General features: G+C 36.7%; 1 long non-coding RNA gene and 1 pseudogene across 2 annotated transcripts in view; one reads left to right on the top strand and one right to left on the bottom strand.

Moving 5' to 3' along the window:
• The window catches only part of LOC140690260 (uncharacterized), a 263,766-nt gene that overhangs the window by 50,783 nt on the left and 188,131 nt on the right, over nucleotides 1-24,852 (bottom strand). The window lies entirely within an intron of this gene.
• Nucleotides 857-9,389, top strand: LOC140690154 (ubiquitin carboxyl-terminal hydrolase MINDY-1 pseudogene; annotated as a pseudogene).

Here is a 24,852-nt window from a genome sequence, read left to right as displayed (position 1 = left end):
TAACCCTAAGGTTCTTAGGAGAGTAACCCAACTTCAAGACAGTGCAGTTCAGAACTGCCAGTTTTCACATCTCCCCCAATTAAGGCCATTACAAAGTTAGCATCAGATCATGTAGAGATTTTTTTTTTACTTCTCTTTCGGGAGAAACAGAATATGTTAGTCACATACATAAACCATGTGGTTTCTCAAGATGAATTTGAAGTCTTTTAAGGTTAGTTATCAGAATAAAGGAAAATTATTGTCCAAGATAATAATTACTGTAAGTCGATTTGTCTTTATATTTTATCATTTTAAAATGTATACATTTCCAATGTTATAGGGAAAAACACACATGAATTTTATATAGCTTAAAATCTATGCTTATAATGTTAATGTGTTTACACACATATATACATACATACATATACATGCATAAGTTTAGATATGTGTGTAGATACACATCCTTGTATGTATATACTTCTGTGGGGGGGTGTACATACATGTGATCTGCACACACACAAGTGTTTCAGGTTCTCTTACATAGAGATGCTTTCTATTTTCTCTTTCTCCCTCAAATGTTAAATATTTTCATTTCACCATACTTTAAGGTAACGTAAAAGATGATGAGACTAGAAATCAAAATGAGTTCTAGGAAATTACATCATTTAAGCATTTTTCTAGACATGTTTGCTAAAAGAAATATTGAAAACATTCCTTTAAAGGACCCCTTTGAACACACAGTAAAGGCCAATATAAGACCCAAGTAACAATTTTATATAAAGATACCATATATACATGTCACATTTATGTGTATATATGTGTGCGTGTGTGTGTGCACGCTGCTCCCTTAGAAGGACGTGATCACAGTAGATGGCTGATGGCCCATCTTGGAGACTGCCTCCTGTCCATGCAGCCTCAGAAGTCAGAGGGACTTCAGCTTCATTTTCAGTAGAATGTGGACAATGCCACGTTCTGCCTAAACTGGACACTGGTCTAGGCGTCCATGTGCAACTCACGGGCATGTCTGATATTGAGTATCCATCTGAGCACGGTGTCTTTGACCTTTCCGTGTACCTCTGTACATGGCTCACTTGTTGACGCACGAGGTCCTGAGGCTGTGAGTGCAGCTGGGAGACCGAGTTACAACAAGCTGGTAGAGAAGATCATCACAGCGACACCAGCCTCGGGACAGAAAGTCTGATGGGAGAGCAATTTCTAGAGGCAACCGTGGCCAGCTGCCTACGACGATCTGTGGGAGCTAACGGCAGCTGCCAGGGAGGGCTGCCTTCTTTCTCACAGCCATCCAGGGCAACGCTCGGGTTGGTGGGGTGAGGATTTCTGATTTCCAACTTCCTCTCCCCAGAATAGACACATTGATATACAGACTCAGGCTGCAGGGTGAGGTCTGTCTAGACGGCATCTCCCCCACTTCCCAGCCCTGACCAGCTAGGTCCTCGTGAATATCCAGCAGGCTTGTGTTTTGTGTATTTCAGTGTTTGATTTGGGTTTCCAGCTCCATTATTTTTAGTTCCTTCCTGGGGGTTTAGAAATAAAACCTTTTTCTGCAGGGTGGGGCGGTGAGGGGTCGTCATATATAAGGTAAAACTAAGCTATAGAGAAAACCTTAATGCTTATTTATTTTCAAACAAGTGATTGAGGTAGGTTTCTGATTTATTTCCTGGCTGCTGCTTCTTAAGCCTTCTCTTTTAAATTTATTTTCTCCACCATCCGCTATAAGATTGGTTTCTACAGAATTCTGTCCTTGAATCTGAATCTCATCCATCTTACCCCTTCCCTTCCATTCCCTTCCTGCTCTCTCTCTAAGTTGCTCTCTCTCTCTCCCACTTTGTCCCCATCTCTTTCCATCCTTCCTATTTAATCTTATTCTTTTTTATCTTTCAATGATCTGTATATACATGAATGATCTATACCTATATTTATAGCCTAGATCTTTTTTTTCTTTTTCCTTTCTTTATTATTTTTTAAAATATATTTTTATTGACGTATAGTCAGTTTACAATGTTGTGTCAATTTCTGGTGTACAGCACAATGCTTCAGTCATATAGGAACGTACATATATTAATTTTCATATCCTTTTTCACCATAAGTTACTAAAAGATATTGAATATAGTTCCCTGTGCTATACAGTATAAACTTGTTTATCGGATTTTGTGAGAATCCTCCTGTATTTTGAAGCAAGAGACACTCTGCCAGAATTCAGTAGGTGCTCTGTGCAATTCAGTGGGTTTGTAGATTTAATTCTTGGTGTATCTGTGGGAGAGGGCGAGCTGTGAGTCTCTCTACTCCACCATCTTGGCTCAGCCTCACCTAGGTCTTACCTACAACATCAAATCCACATATTTAATGACTAACTGGGTATCGCTACATGGATTTTCCATATTCAACTACAACTCACCATATGTCAACCTGAACTCATCTTCATTTCTTTCCAACCCTTTCTTCCTTTAGCATGCCAGTCATTGTAAACTATTCTATCATTTATCGAGTTACATAAAACAGAAAAGGATTCATTTTTCACTCTTTGCTCTCTCTCCAAGATCTTTCAGCTATTAATCCTGATGAATTATTTAATACTCCACTCCTGTGCATTAGCTACCTTTACTCAGGCCACCAATATCTTTCAGCTACAATTTTTCAGGGGCACCCAACTTTGTATTTTCTACTGCAGCTAGAGTGATGTTTCTAAACCTCAAAACAGTGCATGTCATTCTTCTGCTTAAAATTCTGCACGCGTTTCACATTGTTCCTGGGATCAAAATCCTTAGCTCTCTGCACTCTGTGTCTGTTATCTCTTCCTCTTAGATCCCAGAGCAACGTTTCCATTCTCATCCTCATTCTCCTGAACACCTCTGCCTTGCTCATGCGGTGTTCTGCTCATCTTTATGTTTACATTTAGACATTAACTGGATCCATAAATCTTCCCTAACATCCAAGCCTGGATTAGGGACTAGACTGGGTTCCATATTGCCCCACCATAACATCTAGCACACTGATTCCTGGTTGCTTCTCCAGTAGACCACAGCCCTTTAAGACAAAGATTGTACACTGTACTTGAATGCTTAGCACATAGTAAGCCTTCAACCAATGTTTAGTGACTGACTGACTGACTGGTGGTCCAGTGAAAACTGGGGTGGGGCAGTAGTTTGTTTCACACACAGATGGCAGGTACGACTATTCATTCAGAAAAATGTCCTTTCCTGCAGAGCTCTTTTCATTGAATATTTGAATTTAAATGTTGGAAAAACCTGCCAAATGACAGAAACTTGGCAGTGATGTAAGCTGGCTCAATTGAGACATATTATTTAGTATGAACACCAACATTTAGAAAATTGAAATCTCCTTCAGAAATCATTTAATTAGGTAGTCTTTTTTTTGTTTACATATGATATTGAACATCCTGTCACTAATAGAAATTAACTTGGATTCCATTTGGAAGGCACACTGGTAATTATTCTCACTTCTCAAATAAAGGCAGCAAAGGATAGCAATGAAAAAGTTTCACTTTAAAATGGAAGTTGGTGTAACTCCAAAAATCCCGAACATTCATTACAGGCCCATAAACTATGTCATTTTGAAAGATGACAACCAGGATTGAGGCCCTTATCAGCTATTTTTTACATCCAAGGCACCAACAAAACCTCTTTCAGTCATAGTAAGCTGTCACCTAAACTACAATTTTATCTTATTCTAATCCAGGGGTCCTTAAGCATTCATGGATAAACTTCAAGCATTTTGTAAAGCCCATAAAATTGTTTCTAAAATTGTATATGTGTGTGTGAGCTTTTATCTAGGGCAGAGTCGAAACATTTTGTTGGGCTTTTCAAATGAATTCACCATGCCAATGAAATTAACAACCCTTGGTAATCATTTTATAGATAGATAGATAGATAGATCGATCGATCGATCGATCCCACACAAATATTCCCATATATGAAAAGATAGTCATTGAGAGAGAAAAAAAGTCAGATACTTGTTAAATAAGTCAAATTAGTTAGATAAAACAGTTGCATTTTTACTTCCTAGCACATCCGATTATAATCTAGAAATAATAGAAATAAGAGGAGATGCCTTTGGAATTTCAATATTTATGTGCAGGTAAAGGCCACAGAAGTTACTCTGTCATACAGAGTCATATTTTGCTTACAGGAACAAAACACTTCCAGAATCACGCAGGAGTGCTTCTGCAGGCCCCTCAGTGGTAATTATCTAGTACCTGCCCCGGAGAGTGCCTCATTCCTCACCCTCTCTGCTGATAAACGATTCCCTCACAACTTCCTCACCATGCTCTCCACTCCTCCCTGTCCCTGCAGATCTAATATTCCATTTGTGCTTACACTCTCAGGCTCACTCATTGTACTCGAGTCTACTAAGAGTCTAGAATCAGATGAGCAGGAAAGTGCTTAAGGATTTAAAAAACTTATCCTGAAATACCAACATTTCTTACTTGAAAACTCAAATTAGTATCTGCTATAAGAAGTTGTGTCTCGAATTTTAAAAAATTCCCTAAACTGGAAGGGACAGACTGGGAGTTCAAAATTTGTAGATACTGACAGGCATATGCAGAATCGATAAACAAGACTACACTGTATAGCACAGGGAAATATATTCAAGATCTTGTGGTAGCTCACGGTGAAAAAGAACGTGACAATGAATACATGTGTGTTCATGTATAACTGAAAAATTGTGCTCTACACTGGAAATTGACACAACATTGTAAACTGACCATAACTCAATTAAAAAAAATAAGCAAACAAAAATAAATAAATAAAATAAATTAAAAATTTTTAAAAAATCCCTAAACTGAAGAGAAAAATGACAGAGATCAGCTAAAATGTCCTGAATACCAGAGTACTCTCAAAAGGGAAATATCAATTTTAAATGATAATTTTAATAACTTGTTATTAGAACATTCCTTTCTTATTCTAAGTTAAGTCCCTAGAAATGGCTTTGCAGTAAAATTTCATTCTGGATGTGATTGTGTCTGGGGGCCTTTTTAGTTAGTAAGGAGTTAGCACATTATTTTGGTTGGCATTTCAAACAGCTTGGCCACATCTCGGCAAATATCAGAAAGTAATGAGTTTCAAGATAAAGATGAAAGTAAGTATATACACCCTTCATTTGGAGACAGTTTCATTTTTGCTAATCCTATTCTGGATGACTATCACAGAACTCCAGTGCCAAGCCGTGAAAAAGCCACAGAAACTTCCTTCGGACTACCGCACGCTTTTCACTAACTTTTATGTCGATGACTTTGATCATGTCCCTGAACTCCAATGAGATATTCTGCACTGTCCTCCTGAGTACCATGGTACAACTCTGATTCTGAGTCTTAAAAAGAAAAAAAAAAAACACTGAGAATATGAAAGTTTTCAGAAGAACTTGGAGGAGGGGGGACAAAACCAAAATAAGCACACGCGCGCACACACACACACACACACACACACACACACACACACACGACTCCATGGCAGAGAACTGATCTTGAAGTTAATAACCTGAGTGAGGTCTCAGAATGTCTCTGTTTATAGAACACCCATTTAGTGCTATATTTTTGGATTAACCTTGCAAGGAGATTCATATCAGTGGTTGCTTTGCTATGATCCTCTGTAACACTGATTATCTTTTTCTGCTGAAATCATTGTGTTATTTTTGTGATGACCATAAAAAAGTATCTATTACTTTGAAAATAGAGACAAGATTAACCCGGTGGATAACAGACACCGAGGTTTTGGAGATATTTAAACTAGGGCATTGAGTGATATAGCTGCTATTCAAATTCTTATAACTTCATGGAAAAATTTTTAAAGTTGTGTAAGTTCTCCTAAAAGAAGGTTTTAAGGAAACAGAAAACTTTATTTACAATGTTCCAACAAACCACTTCAGCCTGCAAGCCAGAATGAAACGAAGTGTTTGAAATGTAAGAATTGTTCAGCCCAGAAATTAGAGAGTAAGGCCCTGAAGTTAATGATTCTGCTTCAACCAGCAGGCCAGCTACACGTGTGATAATGGGGGGAGGACTGGGGGTTGGTGATGCATCAGATCTCATAGGCATTTCTGTGCCCTGAGATAATAAGACCCCAAGGGGTGTCATTTTAAAATAAGCAGGGCAATGAGCAAGGCACACATACTCAGGCATTCCCTCTCTCTCTCTCTCTCTCTCTCTCTCTCTCTCTCTCTCTCTCTCTCACACACACACACACACACACACACACACACACACAGATGTGCCGGGGTAGGTAGTTCGGATCATCCAGAGTCTGTTGACCAGGTCCTTCAAATATTGATTCAGTTTAGTCTTTCTTTACTGAAATGAAAATATATACTCTGTATTATACTGAGGTTTGGGCTGTGGATGCACTTCTGTAAATTGAAATAATAAATTAAATCCATTTTCTTTTAGTTACAATTGGATAGAAAGGTGGCTACCTTCCAGTGGAAGAAGATATTAAATCTCTATGCAGCTTCACTCTTCTTTAAGCTAAAAAAAAAAAATACTATAGGATGTTTGAAAAATACTGACTACATTCTTCAATTCTTAGGACCATTTATCTAGAGTTTGCTAACTCTCATGTATAAATGATGACCTATCATTACAGCCCTAGATATTTAAAACCAGTCGGCTCATCAAAAGAATGAAGAGAAAATGAGGAAGCAGAAAAGTTCATTTCACTCACCCATTTACACCATCATCTAGTTAGAGCCTAATGCAAAGAGAAGAAATATTCAGATGCATTTCAGAAGGCTTTGAGCATTTAAGTGAAAAAATGTTTTAACCCTAACTTTCTCTTCCGGCTCTAAAGGGAGTCATGTTTTGTTTAGCCACTAATAAGGGAATAAAAATGTGTTCACACTCTAAATAATTCAAAAATCTTTGAGATATAAAAAATCTTTGATTTAAATCTTTGACTTAAAATTACTACCAAAATTTGTCCTTTGCCTTTTATTGAATTCATAGAATTAAAGACTCCGGAAAAGAGGACTGTTATTGAGGCCAACGGCTCCCAAAAGTCGTCCTTAGTTCAGGGACAGTTCATGATTTTTTTTATTGGTTCGTGACAAACTGAGAGAAATAAGAACGCTGTCTTGAGTTTTTTTTAAAGTTATATTCATTAATATTAAGAGAATATTCTCTATCATGAATCTATGTCTATTCTATTTTATTGTGAAAACATTCTTACATTTATAAAATCACAATGGTAGATAGAATTATGTATTTATTTTGATTTAAAATGCTAAAACACTGAGAAATATTTTTTATATACAGCTAAATGTGCTTCTAACTATTGCTATTCATTAATTCTTTCCTCTGAAGTCACAAAAAACAAATACAGTCTTGTTTCATAAGAAACTGATAAAATCAAAACAAAGGCAACACCCCTAAAAGCCTTCTCTAGGTTGAACTTTTCTAGTTTCCTCAAGTGTTTCTCCAATGACATTGTACACTAATGACCTTCCAAACAGCACTACTTAAAAACAGACACCTTATGCCAAATGTGGTCTTACAAGGCAAGTTATACTACTGCACTTCATTGCTACATATTTATTGATGCAGACCATAGTTACCCTAATAGTTTAGTGATGTCTACACCTGCTCTCCTAAGCCATGATGAAAGTTGCATCATCTTCAAGAAAAACTGCTTTTGGTATTTCTTGAGCATATGGACAGAACTCAGTTTAATTCACTAAAAATGACTTAACTCCAAAACGTTAACAATAGCAAGACGAGAAGGCCTTGTCCTCTAGGAGAAGGACTGTAAACACACAATCTCAGTCAGTGTTGTCAGTGCCATGATGAAGGTCCGTCTAAGGTGGCTCATGAACAGAGCTGAGGGCACGGGAGGGAGTGAAGACTCAAGGCTCATAATGAGATACGGCTTTCACTTCCTTTGTGCTCAGTGAGCACAATGAGTTTCTCTTGCTAATAAGCCATCTTAGAAGAAAAGGGAGACATGATGTGGAGAGATGAGCAAAGTCTAGTGTTGACCACCTATATGGATTTTGTTAAATGATGTATAACTGGTGGCCATTTGAAACCATGACAAAATACTCTTAGTTCATTAATCCTCACATTGACAGCATCATACTAACTGAATATCTTTCTCTCTCTGTTCAGAAAGTATATCAGTTTGTAAAATGGAATTTAAAATAATCACAAACTACCTAAGCCCCTCACATGTGTATTTATTTGGCATTTATGGAGTTATCTATAAACTCACTAATTTGTAGAGTTGCCCACACTTGCTTTGGTGGCTTTTATTACAATCCCCTAGAAAAGTAGGTCCACATGTATGGGATTCTACAACAAAAAGTTCAAGGTGAGCTGCAGAACACAGACAGCTTGGGACTTTTGTTGACAAAACTGTCTTTGACCTTCATGAAATTCACTGAAGTTAGCCTTACTCTACCCATTTACCTTCAGTTTCGTGGATCAACCATTTTGAACTACTGCTGGCTTTTGCCTACTCTCATAATATGGGTTTTCTTATCTTTTTCTTCTGAAATTTAAGAGAAGAATATCAAGCCAAAGATTTCCTTAGGTGGAATGTATTCCTGGCGGTGACTGCGATTTAAATTCATGTTAAACTTTTCTTCTAAGGACCTCACAGCCTCTACAAATCTCACATGACCTCAGAATATCACCATCAGAAGATGAAATCTGGACAACATTACTCCTGTGGTCATTGCCATCCCTGAAGCAATTGTCACTGGATGCCAAGACCAGGGCAAAAACTACAATATTGAAGAAAAAACCTATGTTAATTGCATCCACACTCATAAGAAATAATCCTTTCCCCTCCCCCATGATTTGTAGGACCCTAGGATTCCCCTGTCTTCATGCATTAATTCACTGATTTCCTATTCATATTTGCTGGATGATATCTGAAAATATGCCACAGTCGTTTCAATTCTTCAGATAAAGGTTTTGATCTCTATTAAAACAAAAATGATAATTTTAAAAAAGGCAGAAAAATCAAACCACTCTGGCCATTAAAGACATCTTGATTTTCTTCAGAAATAATCTTTATTTACTTTGCATCTGCTTTAGAAGAGGCAAATTGAAAAGTATCTGGCCTCTAAAGTATCAACATAAAATTGTGGAAATCATTTTGGCCTTTCTTTGAGCATAAGTCTTAAAACAATAGAATCCAAATCTCCCCCATATTCTTTCCCCATCAAATAAAAAGAAAAATGATGTCAGCTGCATTCAGTTACCAATATCTTCCATTACAGAGAATACCTGCTACTTTTATTTCATTTTTTCACACGAGCATTTTTTAGCAAACTCTTTTGCTTTCTTCTGGGATATGTTGAAAAATGCATTTGAAGTGATGTATATCCTGACTATGATTCCATTCATAGCAAAACAATGGAAGCAGTTGGTGTTGTGATGGTGTTAATATATTCATGCAATACATCGGTAGAAATATGGGAATCCAGGTTTTTTCCGTGCTTTGTGGAGTTTAAAAGGAACCTTCTAGACATGCATTTTTACGTACATAAAATACAGTGTTCAAATAGGGACAGTGTACGAGAACATCCGGACTTGTCAGCTCTGTGCTGTCAGCAGAGATGAGTTTTCCGTGTGAGGTATTTCAGACTTCATTCATTATACTGCCCCATGGAGCACTGCCCAAAAGGCAGCAGGTAGAAAATCAGGAGCACTCAAATGAAATGATACTCAAGGGGTGAAGGCTGTTTTTTCCTCCTCAAGTTGTCTCTATTGACAGAGTTGACTTCACTTTGCCATTGAACTGTGACAAGTTGATTATTTTTAAAAACCAAAATATGGTGCATAATACATTTTAGCCTGAAGCTAAAAGTGAAGTGTGAATATTCATTCATTTTTCACTCTTCTATGGAAAAAAAATGTGGCCAGAGTAGTAAATAAAGTGTTAAACTCTATCAATCCCATGGAGTTAACGGATGATGTTTAAATGGAATCATTTTTAACAGGGTGGAATTCTTTTGATCTTAACATTGAGATTTTGTTGACAGGGAAGAAATTACAGTTTTTAGTCTCAGTAACCTGACTATCAATTTATCAGGGGAAAAAATCATGAATTTAAGTATACTAAAATACATTGTATCCACAAACAGAATCCATACACACTCACACAAAACAAAGTTAAATGCATCCTGTCTGGAGATACATGACCGTGTGGCCAGAAATTTGGGCTGAGAACTTTAGACTAACTTAAACTAATTTTAAGGCCTAACTCTGTAAAATCCTCCCAGAAATGGAACAGCTGTAGGGTCCCTTTGTGATGATTCTGCAAGTGGCCAGAGTTACAGTCAGTGGAGTGACTTGGCCAGGGTCAGACAGTAAGTCGGTGGGCAAGCTCACCCCCTCCCACAATCCGCTGCAGTGTGTTACTCATCAGGCTGGGTTTCCAAGCCTAAGATAGAATTTTAAATGCCTTTTTCCAAGAAGAGCTAATTCAGAAGGTTGAGCCGGTCCAATTTTTGGTGAATTAGGCTCACAAAGACCTAATGACCTTATTTATTTGGCATTTGTGTTTAGCCTAATATTTTAATTTTTTAAGCCTATTTTTTAGAAAATAACTTTTCTGTACAAGTTGACAGCCAGGAGCACACAAGTCTTAGCTAACACAAACTCTGGCCGTTGGTCCTCTTCACTTTGACCCACCTGGGTGAAATCGAGCAAAATCCACTTCCTTTTAAACGCTGTCAAAGGAAAACGAAGTTGTGCGGACGATAAGGGATTCTTAACTCCAAATGAAAAAGTACCACTTTGTCAGGTATTGCAAAACCCTTCCTTTAAGTATCAATGCATCTTTGCTCCTGGAGCCTCCAAATATCAGTTCTCCCGGCCTCATCCTCAGTCACAGGAGTGATTCTGCTTCTGTGGTTAATCTTTCCCTTCTGACTCAGGTGCTTCCTGAAATCGTTTTTCTTCCGTGAGGAGTGAAAGTTATAACCAAGTTCTTACCATCATGTGAATAGGATGGAGTGAACTGTTAAACAATTCGCTCCTTGTTTTTTCTAAATATTACTTATTTTGCAATACAATGCAATAAACAGACTATCAGAAGAAAGAAACCACAAAATACTTTAATTCCATATCAAAATTCCCATAATCGTAATTTAAATGGCTCCTTCAAGGAGTTTTTTTTCTCTTTTTAATTTTACTTCTGAAGGATTGGTTTATCTTTTTATAATAACACCAAAAAGAAATAGCCTGGCTCCATGTAATTTAATATACATCAGAGGGAAAGAAAAAAATCAACATTTCGAATGTCATCTATGCTGAACAAATATGTTTTAAGATTTTATTTTCTTAATTCTCATTAAATTCAAGTTTATTCAAATAATCTAAGAATTAGGTTAAAATTTCCCCTTTAAAAAAACTATCTTTAAGGCTGAAATAAGATTGAAGGAAAAATCTTAGATGATTTAAGGGGTCATTCTGGTTTTTAAGAGCATTTATGGTGTACATTAACAAGCATTTAACATTCCCACCATAAGCATAATGTCATAATATGACTTGGGATTATGGCAAGATCACTTTATACCATAATCTAATGCCTGCCCAATGGACAGAAGGCAAGGCTAGACCAAGGAAAATATTGATGAATCTGACCTTATAAAAATCAACAATCTGTGCAGGGAAAAAAAAATCCATAACAGTCAAAAAATGACAACTTGAGAAAATTTTGCAATTTGTGTCATAGAAAAAGAATTAATTTTCCTAATACATAAGTTGATCCTTACAGCATGATAAGAAAAACCAACCACCCAATAGAAAAAGTGGGCAAATGCTTCAAACAGAAGAAAAAAAGGTTCAACTTTACTCATAATTAGAGAAATGCAAATTCAGACTGTCCCGAGATGCCATTATTTACCTACCAAAGATTAAGATGGACAAAGGTTAAGAATTTGATGACACACTACCTTGGAAAGGGCACAAGAAACCCAAATTGTCTTTTACTTGGATGGTGGGAGTTCACGTTGCTGAAACCCACACAGAATGCAATTTGACAATATCCATCAAAATAAGAAGCTCGCTATCTTTTGACCTAGTAATTCTGCTGTCAGGAATTTATCCTATAGATAAACTTGATCACATTTGAATAACATACATGTGTACTTGTTACAGAATATTTTCCACTGGGAAAGCAGAAGGAACCTACCTGCTCAACAACTGAGGACTGATTAGATAAATTATATCCAGAAAATGGAATATAACTCAGCTATAAACAAGAATAAGGAAATTCTTTGTATATTGGTATGGAAAGAACTTATTTAGGGAAAAAATAAGGCACAAAATTTTGTTTATCACATGCCATATTTCGTATTATAAATGGGGGAAATACACATTCCCATGTTCTTATAAATACTTTAATAAAACTGAAGTGTCCCTGGAAGCACACAAAATAAAAGAATGACACAGGTACCCATGAGGAGGGGAACTGGATGACCAGAGGAGGGACAAGGAGGGGACCTTTCACTTGTTAAATCTGAACATTGTGACTGTGTTATTATAATACTGTGATTTATGATGAAGAAAACATATTTGGTCTTGGTCCCCATTCCTGGCCCTAAGCTCCTAAAACCCTTGAAATTCCCAGGTGAGGAGAACAGAAAAGATGTCTTTCGTGTTACTGAGGTGACTTTTGGAAAGCCCCAGGAAAATGAGGATGGGGGACAGTTGCTAAGGGAACCAATCACATGATGAGAGAGTTGGAACTTTCAGTTCCACCCCAGAGAGGGGAGGGGGGCCAGAGACTAGGTTCAATCACCAGCGGCCAATCGTGCCTATGTAATGAAGCCTCCATAAAAAACTCAAAGTCAGGGATCTGAGAGCTTCCAGGTTGGTGGACACGTGAAGGTTCAGGGAGAGTGGCGTGCTCAGAAAGACTGGAAGCTCTGCGTCCCTTCCCCATACCTTGCCTTATCCACCTCTTCCATCTGGCTGTTCCTGAGCTCTGTCCTTAAATAATAAACTGGTAATCTAGTAAGAACAATGTCTCTCTGAGTTCTATGAGCCACTGTACCAAATGAATTGACCCCAAGAAGGGGGGTCATAGGAATCTCTGATTTATGCTGGACTTGCAGGTGGGATCTGAAGTGGGGGGCATTCTTGTGGGACTGAGCCCTTAACCTGTGAGATCTGACATGATCCAGGTAGATAGTGTCAGAATTAAGTTGAACTGCAGGACTCCCAGCTGATGGAGAATTGCTTAGTGGTACTGGAAAACCCATACATGGGAGTTGGTATCAGAATTGGAGTTATCTACTGAAAAAAAAAAATCTACAACACCATTTGAGGGCTCCAAAGAAGACAAGATTGCCTCTGAGCCCAACAGGCACCCTGGGAACCTACTGACGGGCCTGCAACTTATGAAAAAGTGAGTTTATTCTCCCTTGAGCAACCTGTCCCCTAAAGCAGATAAGAGATTCAGCATGTTAGAACCAAATACAACCCTAAAGACACAGTCCTGTAAGTCACATGCAGGACAGTTGTCCGATCCTTTCTTGAGACTCTCTGTATTGCTGGCATTCATGATACCACATCATTGTGATTTTTCCCTAATTCTCTGACCTCTCAATTTCAGCCTCATTCCCAGGTTTCTCTTTTCTGTCTGGCCTCTTTACATTAATAGGAGCACTTGAGGGCTCAGTTTTGAAATCTCTTATACTTTCACTGAACATGCATTCTGTATGGCTTGCTGAGGCTGTCATAACAAAGCACCACAAACTGGGTGGTTTAAACAACAGAAATGTATTCTCACGTATTCTCAAATGTCTCGTGGTTCTGGAGGTCAGAAATCTGAGATCGAGATGTCCTTCCGAGGGATGAAGGAAAATCGGTGTCAGGCCTCTCTCCTAGTATCTGGTGGTTTGCTGGCAACCTTCCGTGTGCCTTGGCCAGTATACGCATCACCCACTCTCTGCCTTCATCTTCACATGATGTTCTTCTTTTGTGTGTGTCTGTGTCAAATGCCCCTTTAATTTATAAGGACACTCATCATATTGGATTAGAATCCCAATGACCTCATTTTAATTTGGCCACCTTGGTAAAAAACCCATCTCCATGTGAGGTCACATTATAGAATACTGAGTGTTAAGACTTCAATAGTTCTTTTGTGGGGATGGTTGGGGGTTTGGAGACTCGTGAATTTGGGGATTTGACATTTAGCCCATAACATATTCCCTAGACTACTTCATTCACTCCTATGGCTTGACACACTATCCATTTGCCAAGAAGTCCTCCGTTGATATATCCAGCCTGTATCTATTCTCAATCCACCTGCCAGAATGAGATCTCTGCTCATATGTCTCATAAGATCTCAAACTTGTATCAGAAACTGTCCTTCATCATCTGCTACTGCCCCATCTGTTCCCCGTCTAGTCTTCCTCATCTCAGTTAATAGCAATTCCATCCCTGCTCTTACTTAGACCAGAATCCTGGGGGATTATCCCTGATGCTCTGACATCCAGTCACTCACTAAGCCCTCTGTCTATTCAGACTCCAGCACAAATCCCATGTTTATCCAATCCTTGGCATCCTACTTACAACTGCCACTATTGCCATCTAAAAATTTCTGTTCCCATGAAATATCAAAAGCTCATATGTGCTATACTAAAAATATTGGAAGAGAGACAGGTTTTATTCAAGATTTTAGGAATCAAGGTTGATACTCTCCTTTTCTAAGCTTGCAACATTAGCCTTAAACAAGGGCTATTTTAAAGGGGTTCTCTCTCTTTTTCCTGTTGTTTATTATCTGAACTGTAATTTTCTGCTTTATCCTGTGTAAGAGTGCAAGGGTCAGTCATTATATCGTGATGATGAGGTTACTACAGGTACCACCACTCTTTACTTTGTTGAAGTATGAAGTGATTAAAGCAAACTACAAGGAGTATATGTTCAACCCAGGAGACGTGAATTTGACACCCATTCCATTCTAAAAAAAAAAAAAAGCACTTAGATTTACAAATTAAGAAATGCATATGAGGATAATGCATTTTCTAAGTTTGAAACCCACCAACATACTGTAAAACTCAGAGTCTGTGAATTCTTAAGTAAATAGGCCATGCCATTCCTCAAGAGACGAAGTTCTCACAATAGTTTTCTCACTGTATCCTTAAATAGAACACAAAGGCATCTTCAGCTGGCCTGTGGATCACCCAGATAAGCTTCACATCACAAGCACCCACAAAGAGATGCCACATGACAGGGGCAGTAAGCTCGAGAATATTAACATGAGACGATTGCTCGACTGAGTCAGCATCAATAAAGCAGAGCACATTTATTATTTGGAATAAAGGTTATGGATTTCACGAACACATCCACATTTCCTTGTTAAGACATCCTTGGGTAAAAATGTCATACAATTTCAAAACGGCCACTGGGGTGCAATTTGGGATAGAAAACAAAGCAAAGCCACCTAGTTTATGTGGGGAACAAGCTAATTAGATTGGTGCCATTAGCACAGACCTCTAACCAAATGTGCTAATTTAACTCCAAATTACACAGGAAAATGGGGAGTCATGTTGACCATTGTGTAGGACAAAATACATATGAATGTTCTGAAAACTCATGCATCTGACCTGAAATATAAAGCACTTTAAAGAGAATAAAATGCCGTCAAGCTTTACCACTCAGTGTGCCTAAGAAAAACATCACTGCATCTCTGCATCTCAGTACAACGAAGATGAGAATTACACACTTTTCAAAAATAGTCTTTCAACTATTGATGTCTTTGCAAGAAACAGACTATTATAATTACTGTTATCTTTAAAATAATTCAGCATGATTTCATAGATTTGAGTGACTAAGCAATTCTTTTTTTTTCCTTATTGGTATCTCTCTTATATTTTAAACACTATATTCATGAAGTCCAGAAATCAGACACCCTCAAAGCTACAATTAGCTAGGACTGAAACACCAGCTTTCTAAGCAACTTCCATTTTACCGGGTTGCTCTTCTCAGATAAGCATCCCCAAGGAGGACCATTATTCACTAGCCATTCTTTCTTCTACCGCCTCACCATCCCGTAACCTGTAGCAATCTGATCTCTGCCCTCATAGCTGAAATAGTTCTCATAATCTGGTCATTCATTCTAGCATTTAATTGAGTGCCAACTACCACATTCAGGCATTATTATAATTACAGCAGCGAACAAAACAAAGTTTGTTCCCTCACTAGCTTGTGATGGAAGTGACAAAAAAAAAAAAAAGGAAAAATAACCAAATAAATAGAGAGAGTATGAGATGGTATAAAATCAAGCAAAGATAAGGGAATTGACAGGGCCTCAATCTGCAGAGAAGAAGGCCGTACTGTAGTCAGAGAAGACCTCATAGAAAGTGAGTTTGTGAATATGCACAGGAGAGTGTTTCTAGGAAAAATGCAGAGTGAGTCCCTGGGATGGAAGACTGCTTGGCATGTTTAAATAAGAGCAAGGGGGGGCAGTGTGCCCAGTGCAGAGTAAATGAAGTCCAAGGAAGTCGGGAGGGCAGCAAAGGCATGATTATATAGGATTAAATAATTTAGTTGAGAAGGACTTTAGATTTTACCAAGTGAACTCAGAAACTATTAGAAATTTTTGAGCAGAGGAGAGACATATTTTGCTTATGACCAAAGTTATAAAAATCCAATGATAATGGACAATAGGAATATAATTTTAAAATACCATTTATAAAAACATTAATAGAATAAAAAACTTAACCCAAAAAATGCATGGAAAACTACAAAACAGTGTTGTGTAAAGTTAAAGAAAGCTTTAATAAAGGAAGAGATATATCTTGTTTGTAGTTTGGAAGACTCAATATTAATAAGCTGTCAATTCACCCCAAATTGATGCATACATTCAGTGTACTTCCAATTAAAATGCCAGCAGATTTTTTATAGAAATTTAAGCTGATTCTAAAGTTTATATGGGAATACAAAAATCATAGAATAGCTAAAACAACTTTGAAAAAGTAAGAATAATTTGGAGGACTATCAATATTAATATACAATTAAAATTATGAAGACAAAGTAGAATTAGCCTAAAGATAGACATATATATCAATGGAACAGAATAGAAAATCAAAATAAACCCACAAATATAAGGTCCATTGAGTTTGGGAAAATGTTTAAAAGCAAAAGAATGGATAAAGAATTAATCTTTTCAACAAATTGTTCTGGAATAACTAGTACAAAAAATCCAATAAAATCAAAACCTACCTCACACCATACATGAAATTAAACTCAAAATAGATAATAGAATAAAACATAAAAGTAAAGATGTAATTTTTCTAGGAAGAAACAGGAGAAAATCTTTGCAATCTTGAGATAAGCAAGGATTTCTTTAACAGGACATGAAAAACACTAACTACAAAGGAAAAAATTTATAAACTGAAAACTTCTGTTCTTCAAAAGACAGTATGAATAAAATGTAAAAGCAAAACACAGACTGGAAGAAAAATAGTCATAATACACACTTAACAAAAACTTTTGTGTCCTGAATACATATAGAATGCAACTCAGTAATAAAAAGATAACAACTTTCAAAAATAGGCAAAAATGTTAAACAGATACTTCACAAAATAGATACAAATTTCAAAAGCCCATGAATTTGAAAAGAGCCCCATATCATTAATTATTAGGGAAAAAGAAGTAAAAACTATTATGGAATACCTCTACTTACCACTAGGATGGCTTTCTTTTTTTTTTTTTTTTTAATTATTGGTACCAAGAGTTAGTGAGGATATGGAACATCTAGAACTCCCTAATGCAAAAATGTGCTCTTTAGATGCTGCAATGGTATAACCTCTTTAGAAAACAGTTTGGCAATTTTTTACACAGTTAAATATTCATTCACCATATAACCCAGAAAAAGCACACCTTTAAGTATTTACTCAAGAGGGAAAAATAACACATAACCACAAGAAGACTAGAACATGAATGTTCACAGTAGCTTTATTAGTAATAAACCACAAAGTGGAAACCCACTGTCCAAATTGTGATATAGTCATACAAGAAGATACTAGTTAGCCATATGAAGAAACAAAACTATTGATACATAAACAACATGGGTGAATCTTAAAAATATGCTGAGCGAAAGACACTAGGCATAAAAACACATATCATCTATGGTCTATGATCACAGAACTAGAACAACTAATTTTAAAATTCGTATGAAAACACAAAAGATCCCAAATAACCAAAACAATCTTGAGAAAGAAGAGAGCTGGAGGAGTCATGCTGTCTGACTTCAAACTATACTACAAAGCAACAGTAATTAAAACAGTATGATACTGACACAAAAACAGACACAAAGATCAATGGAACAGAAGTGAGAGCCCAGAAATAAACCCAGGTACTTATAGTCAGTTAATTATGACAAAGGAGACAAGAATATACAATGGAGAAAAGACAATCTCTTCAATAAGTGGTGCTGGGAAAACTGGACAGCTACATGTAAAAGAATGAAATTAGAACATTCTCTAACACCACATATACAACTAAATTCAAATGGATTAAAGATCTAAATGTAACACTGGATATTATTAAGCTTCTTAAGAAAAACATAGGCAGAGAACACTCTTGACATAAATCAGAGCAATATTTTTTTTGGATCTGCCTCCTAAAGTAAAGGAAGTAAAAGCCAAAATGAACAAATGGGACCCGATTAAACTTAAAAGCTTTTTCACAGCAAAGGAAACTATAAACAAAATCAAAAGACAACCTATGGAATGGGACAAAATATTTGCAAATGATATGACTGAAAAGGGATCCATATCCAACATATATAAACAGCTCATACAAGTCAACATCTAAAAAACAAACAACTCAATCAAAAAATGGGCACAAGAACCAAACAGACATTTTTCCAAAGAGGAAATGCAGATAGCCAACAGGCACAAGAAAGGATGCTCAACATTGCTGATTCTCAGGGAAAGGCAAATCAAAACCAAAATGAGATTTCACTTCCAACCATCAGAATGGCTATCATCAAAAAGGACACAAATAACAAATGTTGGCAAGGATGTAGAGAAAAGGGAACTCTTGTACATTGTTAGTGGGAATGTAAGTTGATGCAGCCACTGTGGAAAACAGTATGGAAGTTTCTTTAAAAAACTAAAAATAGAACTACCATATGACCTAGCAGTTTCACTCCTGGGTATATATCCAAAAAACCCCCCAAAACACTAATTTGAAAAGATAGATGCACTCCAATGTTCATAACAGCTATAGTTACAATTGCCAAGATACAGAGACAACCTAAGTGTCTGTCAACAGATGAATGCAGAAAGATGATGTGGTATGTATATATACAATGGAATACTACTCAGCCATAAAAAACAACAAAATTTTGCCATTTGCGGCAACATGGATGGACTTGGAGGGCGTAATGCTAAGTGAAGGAAGTCAGACAGAGAAAGACAAATACTGTATGATATCACTCATATGTGGAACCTAAAAAATACAACAAACTAGTGAATATAACAAAAAAGAAGCAGACTGACAGATACAGAGAACAAACTTGTGGTTACCATTAAGAGGCAGAAGGGGGAACATAGCAGTGGGAAAGTGGTAGGTATAAAATATTGGGTGTAACATAGGGTCAGGGATGCATTGTACTACATGGGTAATACAGTCAATATTTTAAATAACTGTAAATGAAAAGTAACTGTTCAAAATTGTATAAAAATATTAAAAAAAATTTAAAGCATATATACTGTATAACCTAGTTACATGAGTTTCTTAACAGGTAACATTAATCTATAGTGGTAGAATAGAAGCCACAGTGCCTGGAAGGGCTGGAAGGGCTGCTCAGGAAGGGACACCAGTAGCATCAAAAAGGTTGTTTTTTTGGGGGGTTAAGGTATAGCTTAGTGGTACAGCATGTGCTCCTTAGCACTCACAAGGTCCTGGGTTCAATCCCCAGGACCTCCATTAGAACAAATAAACAAATAAAATTAATTACCCCTCACCACCCCCCCAAAAAAAGAAAATAAAGTACAAAAACATTTTAGGGATGATCATGTGCAGTGTAACTTGATTACAGCAGTGGTTATATGGGTATAGACATATCAAAATTCATCCAACTATTCACTTAAAAATGGGTGCATTCAGTTTATGTATGGTATGTGAATTACAGCACAATAACACTGATTTAAAGAATCCAATGAATATATTATTAAATATTTATTATATAAAGCATTTGATAATGACTAGGTGAAATGATACCCTGGTTTTCTTAAAACTGAAAAAAAAAACAGTCCACATATAGAAGAAAATGTAAATTCAATTTATAGCCTTCTGCAATGAGACATAAATTAGTGTGTTTATTTTGAAAAGAATACTGATATTTTAAAGGCTTTATATTTAATGTAAAAACTTTTACTAAGTTAAAAGAATAACAATTATGAATAGTTTCTCCAGGGAATTTTCACATGTCAGTTTTCTACTTTTTCATGTTAAATGAAGTGAAGCCACTGAGACCCCAGGCAGTTAACGGCATCACCAGAAAAGGGTTGAATTAGTAACTTCCTTTTTATCTGGACAGTAAAAACTATCACTGTCACCATAACTTCTATCTTGTACTAAGGCAAGATTTTATGACAAATGCATTTTAAAATGCGTAGGGTAATTAAAAATGTACCCCATATCATACCTGAATTTTTAAAAGTATAATCAAATTGAAGTTTCTGCATCATTGGATGAATATGTGGTTTATTTTATGGCTTGATACACTTCAAATGTGTGAGTGAATTTAGAATATATGTTGTGAGTTCCCTGGCTTCAGCATCACTCTGGGTCAGTGAATGACACGCATGAAGTCTGTTGTATAACCTCTTAGGAAAAGTAAGACTGGGTTGATCACGATACCAACTTGCATTCCACAAGTGCTTCAGAGTGCTTCAAATTCAATCTGACATCTATCAATCTCAGATAATGGCTGTCAATGATCTACAGTGTCTGTCTCTTTTGACTTTTTTCATTTATTTATTTACTTGCTTCCTATTTTATTCATTTTCCTGATGAAAATTATGATTAATTCCAGCTTATCATTTTTATATAGCCTTTGAAAGTCTTGCTAGTCTAAGGGTGTGAAGACACTGCCCTGTTTTCTTTAAGAGGAGTTCTAGACTTTACAATTAGGTCTGGATTTGAGAACAGGATCCTGAGGGACAAGGGTATTTATCAGGTGTACTGAGCAAGGGGACATGTCATGTGGAAGTAAGTTAGGAGTTAGTATCTGGGGTCTTTTGATATAATTTTCCTCATGTGATAAAAATACGTAATCATTATAGATCTTAAAATAATGTTTAGAACTTAGAACTCTGTTGTTGTAGATAAACTGTTGGTTTATTGAAACTTTCAGCGTTGAGCTACCCAAATTATTCTGTCTTCCACTGTTCTTGCTGAGAACTCAGTGGACCATGTAGAAGATAATCTGTCTTTTTCTCTTGCTACCTTTAGTATTTTCTCTTTGTCTCTGATTTTTAGCAAATTTACTATGCAGTATGTTTTGTATTTTTCCAGCCTTAGGTAATCAGTGATTCCTGAATTTGTGGCTCAGTTTCCTCATGAATTTCAGAATATTGTCAGATACTACCTTTTTCAAATATGACTTCTGCCCCATTTTCTTTCTCTTTTCCTTCTAAGAATCCAATAGGCATATGTTGGACCTTTTCACCATGCTTCATATCTGCTTTTAAATTCATCTATTGAATTATTATTTTTAGTTACATTATTTCCCAATTTTAAAATAGCCATTTGGCTATTTCTTATAGATCAGTTATTTCCAGTAAGATTGTCCACCTTATCAATTATTTTCTCTAACACATTAATAGTTTTAGTTAAGGTTTGTTGTTTGATAACCCCATTATCTAGATTACCCAGGGATGGCTTTATCTTATGTGTTTATTTCCCCTCTTGCCCGTTTCTGACTATGTAACATCATTTCCAAATTTTCCTAAAGTCTTGCAACATTACCCCTTCAGCCTGATTTCCAGTTGCTGGCATATACATCTCTTTGCCCAAATGCCTTTTATAGTCACCAGAGCTCTTCTCTACAGATCTAGACCGTAAAACTGTGGCTTTATTTTTCCTTTTGGGCTTTTATGGCTGTTCTAATTGTTTTTGGTAGAATCACTGGTCTACTGGAAGGTACTCCGTCATAATCAGAAGCAGAAGGGCCTTCTGCACATTTCTAAAGTGCAAAAATATAGATCCTATAATGAAATTATTTGTTATATTGAGTTATAGTTTTTATTGTATTGGGAGTTGCACAATTTAAAAAAAAAAAGTTAGCAGAGACAGATTAGTCCCTGATTTCACAGTGTGTAGAATATTTAGGTAGTACAGAAACTGCTGTGAAGGGTCATTTTTAAAAACAACCCCCTCATTTTTTGATGAAGCAAATTATTTCTGGGTGCTTATGTATACCCAACACTGCGTTAGCTGCAGGGGCAGAGCAGCAGAGCAAATCCATCCAGGGAGTACATTGTTAGACTTACGGCCAGTGTTTGGACACTGGCTCTCCCGTCAGCTAGTTTTGTGACAATGAGCACATCTCTGTGAGTGTCAGTTTGTGTCTGCAGAAAATAAAGATTGGACATCACTATTTCTAAGCTTCCTTTCTCCTTTATAATACCTGTAGATTATAACTTTCATGAAACGAAGACCCACATCTGTCACTGCCACATCCTGAATGTCTAAAATAATGCCTGGACCTCAGTAAATAGGACAGAGTAAATTAAATGGCATACATTTATGCCTGTGGTTTCATTAGCAGATTAGTTCACATATTTATACATATATGTATACATATTTTAACTGTATCTTATCTCTGAATTATTTAAAAATGTGACTTTGCCTCAGCACAGAATTTCACCTTGTGTATTACACTTTTCTTCTCTTGTCTAGATTTTAATCAATCAATGTCATCAACCTTTCGAACTACTTCCTTTTTGGCTCTTTAATTTCATGTCTGTATTTTTCAATTAACCACCAATTATCAAAATCTTTTCTAGAATTCTTTATAGAATTATTATAGTCATTTTGAGGAAAATTACTTATGGAAATATTATTCAAAAAAGCAAGCATTTCCTAAGAATTTTTGGTACAGTAAAATCTAGCATTTTTAAGTATACTTTATACAAAGAGTTTATTGACAATACATCTACATATCTTGCACTTTTTAAATATGGCTGATTGTTAGCTTCAAAAGGACTGCCTACCACTTATATTCCAACCAGCTGCTATGAAAGAAATAGGTATTAATGGACCTACCACACCTTCAGCCTCTTGTCTCCAGTCACTGTGCTTAGCTGCAGGATTCCCATTAACATTAATGGGAGTTCCATGCACACATCACCTGGAGAACAGACCCCTCGATGTTTGATCATTATCTTCCTAGACAGGTAGGAATGGCATCAATCAGGTATCCAGCTTAGTTTCACAGTATGTACTATTAAAGGCATCAGGGCAATAAAAACACAGCTTTCTAACACTTTCTTTATAAAACTATAAAAACGTGCAGAACAACCAAAGGAGGAGATTTTTAAAGCATACAAGAAGTACATGGCTTTCCTGCGTATCTTTTTATAATTACAAATGACCCGAAACTGAAGCATACACGCTACTTCCTTGCTAAGGCGGCCATAATGGGATAATAAAGACAAGCTTTCATTATATAAAATGGATTTGATTTACTATAAAGTAGCCAAACAGTGAAGCGACAGTGGAGTTTACATGGAAGCTGCTTGACCTCTGGATTCTTTTCCTTTTAACATTTTCCCACCATACCATTAATAAATCAAATACTTCTACGTGGTTAGAAAGAAAATGACACGAGTGATTAGAACAAATGTGTGTGCTGCCTCACATTGGGGGGAACGTTACGAAAGTAAAGACGCGTTTTCTGTTCTGATTTACTCACACTTAGTAAATTAGGAGCAGCTACATAGTGAAAAGGAAAGAATGAAAAGGAAAGCCTGGGTGAGACATGGGGGAGGGAGAACATGGTTTGGCTTTGAGACCAATTTTAATACTTCTGCGACCTTGGATAAATTTTCTGAAGCCACTTCGTCATTTGTAAAAGGAGTCTAAAAACTCCCATGTTGTAGAGTAAGTAAGAGGCTTATATGACAATTAAGTGCCTATGGAAAGGATAACTCTTACCCTATGTGTGTGTATAATTATTAACTATAAACGGTAGTATGATATTATGGAACGAGCATTAGAGTCAGATAGACATGAATTACAATCCCATGTCCGCTGCAAACTGATCTTATGATTCTGGGCACATTTGTCTTTTTCTTCATCCTTCTTCTGAATGTGTATCTGTCATGCTTATATGTACCTGCATTTATAGACATACACACACACACCACGTGCAATATCACACACACAGGTGCACGCACATCACACATATACATATATTTGGCTAGAAACACTTTTATCATCAACTGAGTTCTAATGGCTCACAATTTGAACTTTTTCTCTGAGTTCAGCCATATGGCTCAGCTGCTAAATCTGTAGCCACTGTTTAAATACATAATCTTGTAAAGACTTATATTAGGGACTCTGAGTTACAGGCAAGTGGCTGTCAGGGCCTCACATCGGTCTCCTGAGGTCTGGCTCTTACTGGCCCGTCCGTGTGTGTTGTCTACTAGTCCATGGACACCTGTCATGCACAGAATCTGGAAGTCCTATTATCGGGAAAATCCCCCCCTGTTGGGGACTGTCCTCCCTGTCTTAGCTCCCCATTTTTCTTACAAATAATCAACTCTAGCTCAGGACTCACTCAGACAGTGGAGGGCTTTTTATCTGAAAATATCTGACTTAGCTGAATTTTACCTACCACCTTAGTGAGATGTTACAATAGGATT

The sequence above is a fragment of the Vicugna pacos genome, chromosome 29 (genome assembly GCF_048564905.1).
Source record: "Vicugna pacos chromosome 29, VicPac4, whole genome shotgun sequence".
NCBI classification, from domain to species: Eukaryota; Metazoa; Chordata; class Mammalia; order Artiodactyla; family Camelidae; genus Vicugna; species Vicugna pacos.
The sequence above is the reverse complement of the archived record's forward strand: the minus strand, read 5'-3'. Positions and strand labels throughout refer to the sequence as shown.